We start from the raw sequence: 12,773 nt of genomic DNA on the forward strand, positions 1-12,773 counted from the left end.
ACAAAATTCAAAAATAAATTGCTTTCGAGAAAGATTATGCCAGTTCACAGTACGGCTCACAAAATTGCATCAATTTATACTCTTGCTTTCAGTACTTGAGAGTACCCATCATACTTTGCCTGCATTGGCCATAAAATTTTAAAAACATTTCTAAATTGACAAGAAAAAATGGTATGCTTCTTTTGTTATAATTAGCGTTTTAAAAAAGTCTGGCAACTTTGAATCTTTATTTCATATCTTTATTGGCTGCTTATATTTCCTGTTTGTGAAATGGTTGCTCATGCCCTTTGCCTATTTATCTGTAGGGATCTTAGCTTTATTGATTTGCATGAGCACTTTATAGATCAAGAAGAGTACAACTTTTTTTCATATTTGTAGAAAGTACATTTGCCCAGTTTGTTGTTTGCCTTTTAGTTTCTATTTTACGTTTTTTGTAGTTATAGTTAATGGAATTTTTTTTTAAGCCAGTTGTTGTATATACAGGAAAGCTATTGATTTTTATAGCTTTGTAACCTAGTACCTTATTGAACTCTTTTTAGCTCTAAAAATTTTCAGTTGATTCTCTTTTGGCTTTGTCAGGTTAGTAATAATATAATTTACAAAGAGAAGAGGGAGAGAGAGAGGAAAACATTTTTCATCATAGCGATACTTTTTATTTACTTTTTGAGCCAAAATTTACAGAAAATTTGGTGATAACAAATACCATAGTTTTTCCCTTATTCTAATGAGAATGTCTAGAATTTCACTATTAAGTTTAAAGCTGGCTCTTGATTTGATACAGATACAGTATGAATGATTAAGTTAGGAACTATTCTTCTATACTAAGCCTGTTTCTTATTTTTAAAGGAAATATTAATTGTGACCTTATATATGGATTGTTATGACAGGAATTATTGCTACCTGTTAAAGATGGTGATAGGAATAAAAGCAAAAATTTAAACTTTAAGAAAGCACACTAGCAACACCATATACTCAGTTGAGAGTATCTTGATTTTCCTTTGAGTAATGACTCCTCTCTTTTTAAAAATCATCTCCATTGAAGTTTAATTTGTGCATAATAAATTATATCTGTTTAAATGTACAATTTGATGAATGTTGGCAGATGAACACACCCAAGAAAGCACTGCCACAATCAAGACACTATTTCCATTACCCCCCAAAGATTCCCCCTGCCTTTTTGTAGTTCACCCCTCCTTTTGCCCATAACCTCAGGCTGTGCTTTTTATCATTATATTCTCATTTGCATTTTTCAGAACTTTAAGTAAATGGAAGCATACTGTATGCACTCTGTTATGAACTGAATTGTGTTCCCCCAAAATATATGTTGAAGTCTTAACCCTTGTATGCATATGATCCTGTTTGGAAATAAGGTTTTGCTTTTGTTATGTGTGCATACCGGAGTAGGGTAAGTCCTAAACCTAATCCCTTCTGGGTAGTATCTTATATAAATCGAACCTGTTGCCAATGAGTCGATTCCGACTCGTAGTGACCCTATAGGACAGAGTAGCACTGTCCCATAGAATTTCCAAGGAGCACCTGGTAGATTCGAACTGCCGACCTTTTGGTTGGCAGCCATAGCACTTAATCACTACGCCACCAGGGTTTCCAAATCTTAATAAATGGTGGCTATTATTATTATTTTACAGATGTTAGTATGAACTAAAAAATGGTCATTTGTTCCAGGTGCAAAAACCTTTTTAAAAACAAATACATCAAAATGGCCATTCGTGCCAAGTACAAACCTTGACAGAACAAAAGAGAATTTTCAAAGAATTTTAACTGTAGAAATTTTTTGAAAAGAACGAACTGAAACTTAAAAACACTTCTGACTTACCATACCAGATTCCACCAATTCCAACAAATGTACTTACGAAAGCAATGACAGAAAGGCCCTCCTCTTTGTAAGATCCTCCTTTCAATTAAAATCATATCTAAGATCCAATCTTCATAGCTTCCCTACTGAAAACCCCCAACTCCCTTTAAAAATCCTGTATTTGAGCTGTTTATGCAAGCACCTTTCAACTTTCTGTTTGGATGCTTCCTGTTCGAGAACAGCGTCTTGCCTCAGTAAACTCTATTAATGCTAATTGATCAAAATTTTCTTTTCCACATACCTTCATGAATTATCTCTGCTTAATTATCTGTAAAGAGGGACCTCTCTGTGCTCTTGGCTTCTTGTCAAGGGGGAGTTGATCTCAATTTCTTGAATGTCAGAAGTGCGCCTCTGCCAAACTCATACGCACAATGAAGGTTTCATGTTTTAAAAAGTAACAACAAGCAACATTAACTATTTGAACAACAACAATAACAGAATGCAGTGTATTATCCATTTGGAGATCCTGCAGCTCGGGGGAAGTGGAGAGGGAGCTGGGGCCAGGTGGTAACCACAACTGGAGGTATGTGGCTGTTGGTTTATATGATATTCCTGGGAAAACTCCTCTCTCTGCCTAATCCTAAGGATGGGGTGGACGTTATGTTCTTAACAAATCCCTTGGACAGCTCCACTCTCATCCTGAGATTCTAGAGCTACTGGTTTAGAGAGAAGAGAGGAAGCTCAAGTTTGGGGCAAAGCTAGAGCCCTTCATTCCCCCTACAGCTCCAGTCTCTTTGATATGCTTCTCTCATTCTCAGGAATGAGGGTTGAACCCCAACTCTCAATGCTTTCTTCCAACCCAGGGGTACTAGTTCTGGATCTGGAAGAAATTCTTCTATGGTTTTTACATGAGGACAGGACACTTGCCTGATTCAGCACTTATGCAGATATTTCTCTATTTGTGTGATCTACTGACCATGGCCAGGGGAAATTGGAAGAGAAGGGCAAGGGGCCTGAGGTGAAGGCTCCATCTCACCTGGAAGTGCTTCAGTCATTTTCTTTGAGCAAGAGTGTATCATGATCAAAGATGACCTTATAGAAAATGAATCTGCCTTGGGATAGCAGGGATCGTTGAAGGAAAAGAAGGGATTGCTCATGTATTCAACACATTTATTGGGGGCTCACTAAGTATATAGAGGAGTCCCTGGGTGGAGTAAACAGTTAAACACTCTACTACTAGTTGAAAGGTTGGCAGTTTGAAACTACCAGAAGACAGGCTTGGTAATCTGTTTCCGAAAGGTCACAGCCTTGAAAATCCTATGGAGAAGTTCTACTCTGCACACATGGGGTCACCATAAGTCAGAATCAACTCAATGGCAATTAACAGCAACAATGATATACTGATCCTTTCCTTATCACTAGGTTTACTCTGTTGTTGTTGTTAGGTGCTGTCTAGTTGATTCCGACTCATAGTGACCCTCTGTGCAACAGACGAAACACTGCTCAGTCTGCACCATTCTTACAATTGTTGCTATGCTTGAGCTCATAGTTGCAGCCACTGTGTCAATTCATCTTGTGGATGGTCTTCCTCTTTTTTGCTGACTGTCTACTTTACCAAACATGGTGTCCTTCTCCAGGGAGTGGTCTTTTCTTTCTTTCCTGTCTTTTTAATGACCTCTTGCTTTCTTCCTGTATGATGTCCTTGATGTCATTCCACAACTCATCTGGTCTTCTGTCATTAGTGTTCATATGTCAAATCTGTTCTTGAGATGGTCTCTAAATTCAGGTGGGATATACTCAAGATAGTACTTTGGCTCTTATGGACTTGTTTTAATTTTCTTCAGCTTCAACTTGAACTTGCACAGGAGCAATCAATGGTCTCTTTTACAGTCGGCCCCTGACCTTGTTCTGACTGATGATATTGAGCTTTTCCATCATCTCTTTCCACAGATGTAGTCGATTTGATTCATGTGTATTCCATTCGGCAAGGTCCAAGAGTATAGTCACTGTCTATGTTGTTGAAAAGGTATTTGCAATGAAGAAGTCGTTGATCTTGCAAAATTCTATCATTCAATATTCCACATCATTTCTATCACCAAAGCCGTATTTTCCAACTACTGATCTTTCTTTGTTTCCAACTTCTGAATTCCAATCACTAATAATTATCAATGTATCTTGATTGCATGTTTGATCAATTTCAGACTGCAGAAGTTCATAAAAATCTTCAATGTCTTCATCTTTGGCCTTAGTGGTTGGTGTGTAAATTTGTATAATAGTCGTATTAACTGGTCATCATTATTGACTTATAGATATTATGCTATCACCGACACTGTTGTACTTCAGGATATTTCTTGAAATGTTCTTTTTGATGATGAATGTGATGTCATTCCTCTTCAATTTGTCATTCCTGGCATAGTCGACCATGTGATTGTCTGACTCAAAATGGCCAATACAGTCCATTTCAGCTCACTAATGCCTAAGATATTGAACTTCAAGTATTTCATATAATTTTTGACAGCTTCCAACTTTCCTTGATCCATACTTCATACATTCCATGTTCCTATTATTAATGGTTGTTTTCAGCTGTTTCTTTTCATTTTGAGTCATGCCATATAAGCAAATGAAAGTTCTGAAAGCTTTACTCCATTTTTCCTCCATCCAAGTCATTAAAGTCAACTCTACTTTGAGGAGGCAGCTCTTCTCCAGTCGTATTTTGAGTAGCATTTGTACCCTAAGGGGCTTATCTTCCGGCACTATATCAGACAATGTTCTACTGCTATCTGTAAGTTTTTCACTGGCCAATTTTTTCGAAACTAGATCACCAGATCTTTTTCTAAGCCTGTCTGAAGCTCCACTGAAACCTGTCCATCATGGGTGACCCTGCTAGTATTTGAAATACTGGTGGCATTGCTCCCAGAATCACAACAATGCAAAAACTACTGCTGTATGGCAAACTGACAGATTCGAGGTGGAACAGAGCAAGGGGATACTGCATGGTTTAAAATCAGGAAAGGTATGTGTGAGGTTGTATCCTTTCATCATGTATATTCAGTCTGTATGCTGAGCAAATAATCTGAGAAGCTGGACTATATGAAGAAGAACGGGGAATCAGGATTGGAGGAAGACTCATTAACAACCTGCATTATGCAGATGACACAACCTTGCTTGCTGAAAGTGAAGAGGACTTGAAGCACTTACTGATGAAGATCAAAGACCATAGCCTTCAATGCACACCCAAGTCCATTGCAGCATTGTTCACAATAGCAGAAAGATGAAAGCAACCTAGATGCTCATCAACAGATGAATGGATAAACAAAGTATGGTACACACATATAATGGAGTACTACGAAATGATAAAGAACAATGATGAATCTGTGAAGCATCTCACAGCATGGATGAATCTGGAGGGCATTATGCTGAGTGAAATAAGTCAATCACAGAAGGACAAATATTGTATGAGACCTCCACTGTAAAAACTCATGAAAGGTTTACACATGAAAAGAAACAATCTTTGATGGTTATGGGGGGGTGGGGATGGAAAAATACTAAATAGACAATAGATAAGTGGTAACTTTGGTAAAGGGTAAGGCAGCACACAATACTGGGGTAGCCAGCACTACTTGTACAAGGCAAGGTCATGGAAGTTCCATAGACACATCCAAACTCCCTGAAGGACCAAATTGCTGAGCTGAGGGCTGTGGGGACCATGGTTTCCAGAAATGTCTAGCTCAACTGGCATAACACAGTTTATAAAGAAAATGTTCTACATTCTACATTGGTGAGTAGCATCTGGGGTCGTAAAAGCTTGTAAGTGGCCATCTAAGATACTCCACTGGTCTCACCCCTTCAGGAACAAGGGAGAATGAAGAAAACCAAAGATACAAGGGAAAGATTAGTCCAGAGGACTAATGGACCACGACTACCACAGCTTCCACCAGACTAAGGCCAGCACAATTAGATGGTGCTCGGCTACCACCACTGACTGCTCTGACAGGGATCACGATAGAGGGTCTTGGACAGAGCTGGAGAAAAGTGCAGAACAAAATCCTAACCACAAAAAAAGGCCAGACTTACTGGCCTGACAGAGACTGAGGAAACCCTGAGAGTATGGCCCCCAGACACCTTTTTAGCTCAGTACTAAAGTCACTCCTGAGGTTCCCCTTCAGCCAAAGATTAGACAGGCCCATAAAACAAAACAAGACTAAAGGGGCACACTAGCCCAGGGGCAAAGACTAGAAGGCAAGAGGGGACAGGAAGGCTGGTAATAGGAAACCCAAGATCGAGAAGGGAAAGTGTTGACATGTCATGGGGTTGCTAACCAATGTCACAAAACAATATGTGTACTAATTGTTTAATGAGAAACTAGTGTTCTGTAAACCTTCATCTAAAGTGCAATTAAAAATAATAAAAAAAAGCGCTGACTTGGAAACTGAGTGACCTGCATTTATTCAAATCCTGTCACTCAGTGGCTGGGTGATTTTTGGTGAGCTACCCTACCTCTCTATGCCTCCGTCCCCTTACCTGTAAATGTGTGTTAATAATATGATAATTGAGACCATCACAGCATGGTTGTGAGGATTTTATAAGCTAATGTAATACATGTAAGTGTCTTAAGACAGTACTTAGCATATAGAAGCAGTTTGTATTAGTTTTTTCTGTGCTGTCCTGCACAAATTTCTATAATTGTCCATGCTACCCCTTATTGCAATTTTTTATTTTCATGTCGGCCCTTCTCTACCAGGCTTCAAGCTCCTTGAAGTCAAGGATGCCTTCTGGTTCCGCTTTTTATTTAACAAGTATTAGGTGAATGAATGAATTGAATACAGCAGGATAAAAGAAAAGAGTAGAAAGAAAAATAAGAAGAATCCTGTTGTTTTGAGAATGTCAAAAGCTATTATGAAGTAGAAAAATTAAGTTTAGAAATCTTAGTGCTGTTCTCCATGTATCCATAACTCTAAGACACTTTTTTAGCATTTGGGATAAAAGCAAGGCAATCCTGGGAGTTTCTCATATGTTTGTTGTTCAGTAGTTGATAAAGAAGGATTCAGATACGGATTGATCTTGCTTTCAAAAATAAGAAGAATCTTATAAGCAGTCATCTAAGATACAACCATTGGTCTCTATTCATCTGGAACAAAAGAGAAAGAAGAAACTCAAAAATCAGAGAGGAACCGGACTGCTGGACTAATTTTCTCCATGAACCATTGCGTCCTCTATCTTGAGAAAAGAAGAACTAGATGGTGCCCGGCTCCCACTACTGAACGTTCTGATCAGGGAAAATAATAGATTCATCCTAGTAGAAAGGGAGAGAAATGTGGAACAGAACTTCAAATTCTTAAGGAATCCAGGCTTACTGGACCTGTTGAGGTTGGAGGAATCCCTGAGACTACGGCCCTGAATTATTCTTCAAATCTTGAATTGAAACTATTCCCTGAAGTCACCTTTAAGCTAAGTAACAGTTCACTCAAAAAGTAAAAGTTGTCACCCTGAGTATTGCATTCTTTAAAAAAAAATCTGTATAAGACCAAAAGCTGAACATCTATTTTAAAGCATATATGGGAAAGTTGGGGAGCAGGAAGTTTAAATTAATGTGAGTAAAACAACTTGAACAGAAATAAAGAGAATATTGACACAATGTGAAGAATGTAACTAATGTCATTGATTATTGTGTCTAGAAACTGTGGGATGGGAGTGAGTTTTGCTGTGTATATTTTCAGCCAAAATAAAATAAAATAGTAATCGAAAAAAGAAGTGAGAGGATTTCATAGTATTTTCCTAATAATTGTGATATTTCACTTAAAAAATTGTTTTATTGAAAGTTTCGTTTTTATAATCTCATTTTACTTCATATGTTGATGAACAATCTACATGGGTTACAATCTTTATTTTTCTATTAATAAGAGTAATACATATTCTTTGCAGAAAATTAGGAAAATGTAAAGAATAAACCTTATACAATGTTCATCTAGTAGCCATTGAGTCAGGGACAGGCACTACAAGTCCTGCAGAGTGGTGTAAGCTTGCATTGTTTTTGCAAAAGGGCAAGGTCAATTAGGTGTGTACAATAACTAAAATATTTTTTTCTCATTTGTGACTCATGTTCTCATTTTCCTTTCCTTCTCTTTCAATTTCCTCTTTTCTATCCCTGAATGTTGTTATGGTAAGTATGTAACTTCTTGCCAAGTCATCTTAAATATTTACTCTTTAACTGAATATTTGGAGCAATAAAAATAAAACGGAAGGAGATCTTTTCGACTACTGTAATCTAGTGAGCAATATGATGCAAGAAAATCATAACTCCAATGTATTGTTTTCTCAAGTTTTATCTTTAACAGTGCTTATTGTTTTCTATTTGGTTGCCACCAGTCAACCAGTGGCCGTCAAGTCGATTCCAACTCATGACAACCCCATGTGTGTCAGAGTAGAACTGCTCCACAGGTTTTTCAATTGCTGCTTTTTCTGAAGTAGATCACCAGGTCCTTCTTCTAAGACAGCTCTGTTGTCATTAGGTGCCATCGAGTTGGTTCCAACTCATAGCAACCCTATGCACAACAGAACAAAACACTGCCCAGTCCTGTGCCATCCTCACAATCGTTATGCTTGAAACCATTGTCGCAGCCACTGTGTCAATCCATCTCATTGAGAGTCTTCCTCTTTTTCACTGACCTCTGGCTGGACTCAGACTACCAAACTTTCAGTTAGCAGCTGAGTGTGTTAACCGATTGCACTACCCAGGGACTCTACACAGATGTTTAAGGGAGTATTTTACTTTTTGACGTGAATATTTTATCTGTTTTAGCGTCAGTTAATAATATAGGTTTACTGATCTTCACAGAATGAATGAAGTTCTTTCTGATAAGTTCTCAAGGTATCAATATCTGTGGATGAAGAGGATGTGTTAGGAAGGGAAATGATTCATGGCCACCATCTAGAAGCTTCAAGTGATTACAAGCATATGTATCACACACAGCCATCTTTATCCCGAAACAAGAGATTCTTCAGCTTGGAAAAGGAGGGGTCACTAGCTTGGTGCCAGTCTCTTGGGCAAGGCATCTCTTCAATGAACCATCTCCTCACCTCTGTGCACGCTTTCTTCTCTGTTTTGAGTACTGTGTCATGATATAATCTTTGGCAGCTCTATAGCTGTCATGTATAATAGCCTTACATGGGACTCTAGTCACAGTAACCTCTTCTTTGTCAGACTCAGTCCACAGATTGACTTTTTTTGTTTGTTTGTTTGTTTATTGTTGTAGTTTAAGTAAAAGTTTACATTTCAAGTTAGTCTCTTATACAAAAATTTATACATACATTGTTACATGATTCTAATTGCTCTCCCTATACTGTGACAGCACACTCCTCCTTTCCACCCTGATTTTCCATGTTCATTCAACCAGTTCCTAACCCTCTCTGCCTTCTCATCTCACCTCTGGACAGAAGCTGCCCATTTAGTCTCATGTATCTACTTGAGCTAAGAAGCACACTCTTCACAAGTACCATTTTATGTCCACAGCCCAATCCAATCTTCGTCTGAAGAGCTGGCCTCGGAAATTGTTTTAGTTCTGGGCTGACAGAGAATCCGGGGGCCATGCTTTCCAGGATTCCTTCAGTCTCAGTCAGACCAGTAAGTCTGGTCTTTTTACATTAATTTGAGTTCTGCACGCCACCTTTCTCCTGCTCCCTCAGTACTGACTCTTGATATCCTTAATTCTAGTGCTATCTGCAGCTACTGCAGTACACAGTCCTCAAGGCTCTAAAATAGATAAGATCCTTTGACTACCTCTTGTGAAAATTGCTTGATACTTATCTAGTCTTCCTTACAGTCTTATTATACTTTGTTTAGGGTACAACCTACCCCCTCTCTCCCTAATTGTTCAAACGCTCCACACTTCTCCCTCTCAGCAGCACTTCATCAGTGCTTGCCTCTATGGGGGCGCTTCTCTCTCCACACCTGAAGCTTCTTGAGGGCTTATTTTGTGTTTTGGGCACCTGACCCATGCTGCTGTTTCTGCCTGGAACACCCTTGCTCCCACTGTTTTCTAATTAATTTACTTGTCCTTGAGACTTCATTTCAAATTTTTAATTCCTCAGGGAAGCCTTCTCTGGCCTCCGGACTAGGTTGTGGGCCTGTGCCATATGATATCATAGCATCCTGTATTTCATAGCATGTACCTCAGTTTGCAATATTATATTTGGGTGGTTCTTTGTTTAACGGTCGTATTTCCCCCAAGAGAGTAAGCCATGTGAGAGATAGGGCTGGGTCTGTTTTCTTGTCATTGAAACTGCCTGGCTCAGAATAGGGGCTAAACTATATTTTGAATGTATGATATGAAGAAGTAGCAACTAAATGAATGAATGAACGAACATAGTGTTATCATTCACAGAATCACCAGGGTCCAGGCGGCTGTACTCATTTTAGCGTAATGGTTAAAATCATGGGCCTTGGACTGTTTGGGCAAGTTTTTACCTCTCTTGCCTTCACCTATGGAATGGGGTTTCAAAAAGTACCCACCTCAGAGGGCTGCTGTGAGGATTAATGACTATATCTCTATGGAGTCCCCGGGTGGTGCAAATGATTAACATGCTTGGGTTTAAGTTCAGGCTCTGCAGGTCCCTTGAGTGCTGGCCTCCAAAAAGCTGGTTTAGTTACCATATAAAGAATTGATTGGATTCAATTTGCTTGGAACTCTTATTTTCTGTATTTCCAGAGACTGTGTGTTGACATCAGCTATGATGCAAATGTTTCACTTCTTCCACTGTCCACTTCAAAGTAATTCTTGGGACTCCCCAGGCTGGTTAAAAAACCAAAAAACCAAACCTGTTGCAGATGAGTCAATTCCGACTCATAGGGACCCTATAGGACAGAGTAGAACTGCCCCATAAGATTTCCAAGGAGAGGCTGGAGGGTTTGATCTGCCGACTGTTTGGTTAGCAGCTGAGCTCTTCACCACTGCACCACCATTGGTTAGAGACAGTCATTTAACTCCCAAATGGAGATCCAAATTGTGTCCTCCAGAGCCTCACTCAGATAATTACTCCACCCTCAGCAGCTAAATATATCCTTGAGGACATCAGCAGTAGGACTGCTTCCTCTGGCAGCAACGAGAAATTGGCATGTGCCAGCCTCCCACCCTTTACCACGTAGGAGGCGGGAAGTTGCTGTCACCCCATGTAACTGCAGCTGCCAGACACAGGGGTGCATGGCTGCCAGATGTGGTGGTTTCATAGGAGGCATGCCTGTTGCTTTGGGGCAAAGATCTCGTCCTTCTACTTTCTTCATCTGATACCTCAAGGTGGCCTCAGAGAATCTGGATGGAATCAGGGCTCCTGGACAGTGTTTATCATTGAGGCCCATGACCCCAAGTTGCTCTTATAAAGGAGCCATGCGAACACGGAGACCCTGTTGTTCCTCTCAGCTTTCAGGATCCTTTATTAAAAAAATCCAGTACACAGTTCAAGCCTTAGTGTGGTGTGGTTCTATTGCTCAATCTGCAGTAGCTTTCCAAGTGCAACGACTATAGCTTTGTAAAGTGTTATCCTATAAAATGTGAAATGTAAGAGAAATTGCATGCAGGTCTTTCCGTATAGCTCCATGTTCTATGAAATATTTCATAGATTTCACTCATTTAACAAATATTTTGAGTAGGATCTCTTCTTCCATTCCAATTCCAAATAATTCTATTTCTTATTTATTCCAAATCCTATAGCAGTGGTTCCAGGTATTCTAGGACTCTTACATGTCCTTGGGGACACTAAGGGAAGTCTTTCATGTATTTTCAGTATTTCCTACAGAAATTAATCTTTTATCATAAAGTTTACATATTAACTAAACAAGTTTCTTTGCCTTCAAGTGAAGTGACAAGTAATATGCTTAGGGTGGTGGCGTTCATGTTGATCAGAAGCTCTGATTGGTGTTCTTGAACTGAAGTACGTGGGAATATAAGTTACGTGATAAATGAAATTTGTTTGGAAGACAGAATCTTCCAGAACATGTGGTTCAATGGAGAAATGATGCTTGATGAGAGGACAAGTCTCCATTGCTGCATGGTCACCACTGCCTTGTCTACTGTCCCTTTAACAGTTCACTACACCATTGACACTGTGAAAAATATCTTTTGCATTTATTGTGCAAACATCTGTTTAGAGGGGTTTCAAGGCATAGTGGCTAAGGGGGCCATCTTTATGTAGAAGTGTGCCCTGGGGATTCAGTGGCCACTGGGGTTGTAGATAATTCTGGTTTCAGAGAGTGGATAATACTCACTGTCATAATTCTTAGTTATCTAGTGCTGCTATAACAGAAACACCACAAGTAGATGGCTTTAAAAAAAACAAATTTATTTTCTCACAGTTCAGGAAGCTAGAAGTCTGAATTCAGGATGTGAATCTGGTGCAGAGATCCTTCCTTGTCTATTTCAGCTTCTGCTGCCCCGGGATGTCTTAGGTTCCTTGGCGATTTTCACGTATTACCTGCCTCCCCAACCCACCTCCCAACAACCTCCACCTCTACCCTCCCACTCTCCCTTTGTGCTTGCTTCTGTGTCTAATCTGCTCTTTTTATAACTCAGAAGTGATTAGGGTTAGTGCATGCCCTACGCTGGTATGGCCTCACTAACATAACAGGTATAGGGATTAGGATTCCAACACAGATCTTTGGGAGACAGAATTCAATCTGTAACACCTCACTTTATTGCAAACTAGGGCTATAGGGTTGCTATGGGTTGGAATCGACTTGATGGCAACAGGGTTTTTTTTTTTTTTTTTTTTTTCAGGGCTATTGCAATTCATAGCACAGGCTTGGTGGAGTCCCTGAGCCCTTTCTTCCAGGACACCTTCACTGAGGGAAAACTGGGGACCCTCATGATGGAGCGGTGGTCCTGGGGAGCTATCAACACTGCTCACCTGTGGTGACAGCCGGGGCACAGATGGGAGAATGACGGCAACAGTTACTTAGTGCCACTTCCTT

This window comes from Trichechus manatus, unplaced genomic scaffold (genome assembly GCF_000243295.1).
Source record: "Trichechus manatus latirostris isolate Lorelei unplaced genomic scaffold, TriManLat1.0 scaffold00002, whole genome shotgun sequence".
Taxonomy (NCBI): Eukaryota; Metazoa; Chordata; class Mammalia; order Sirenia; family Trichechidae; genus Trichechus; species Trichechus manatus.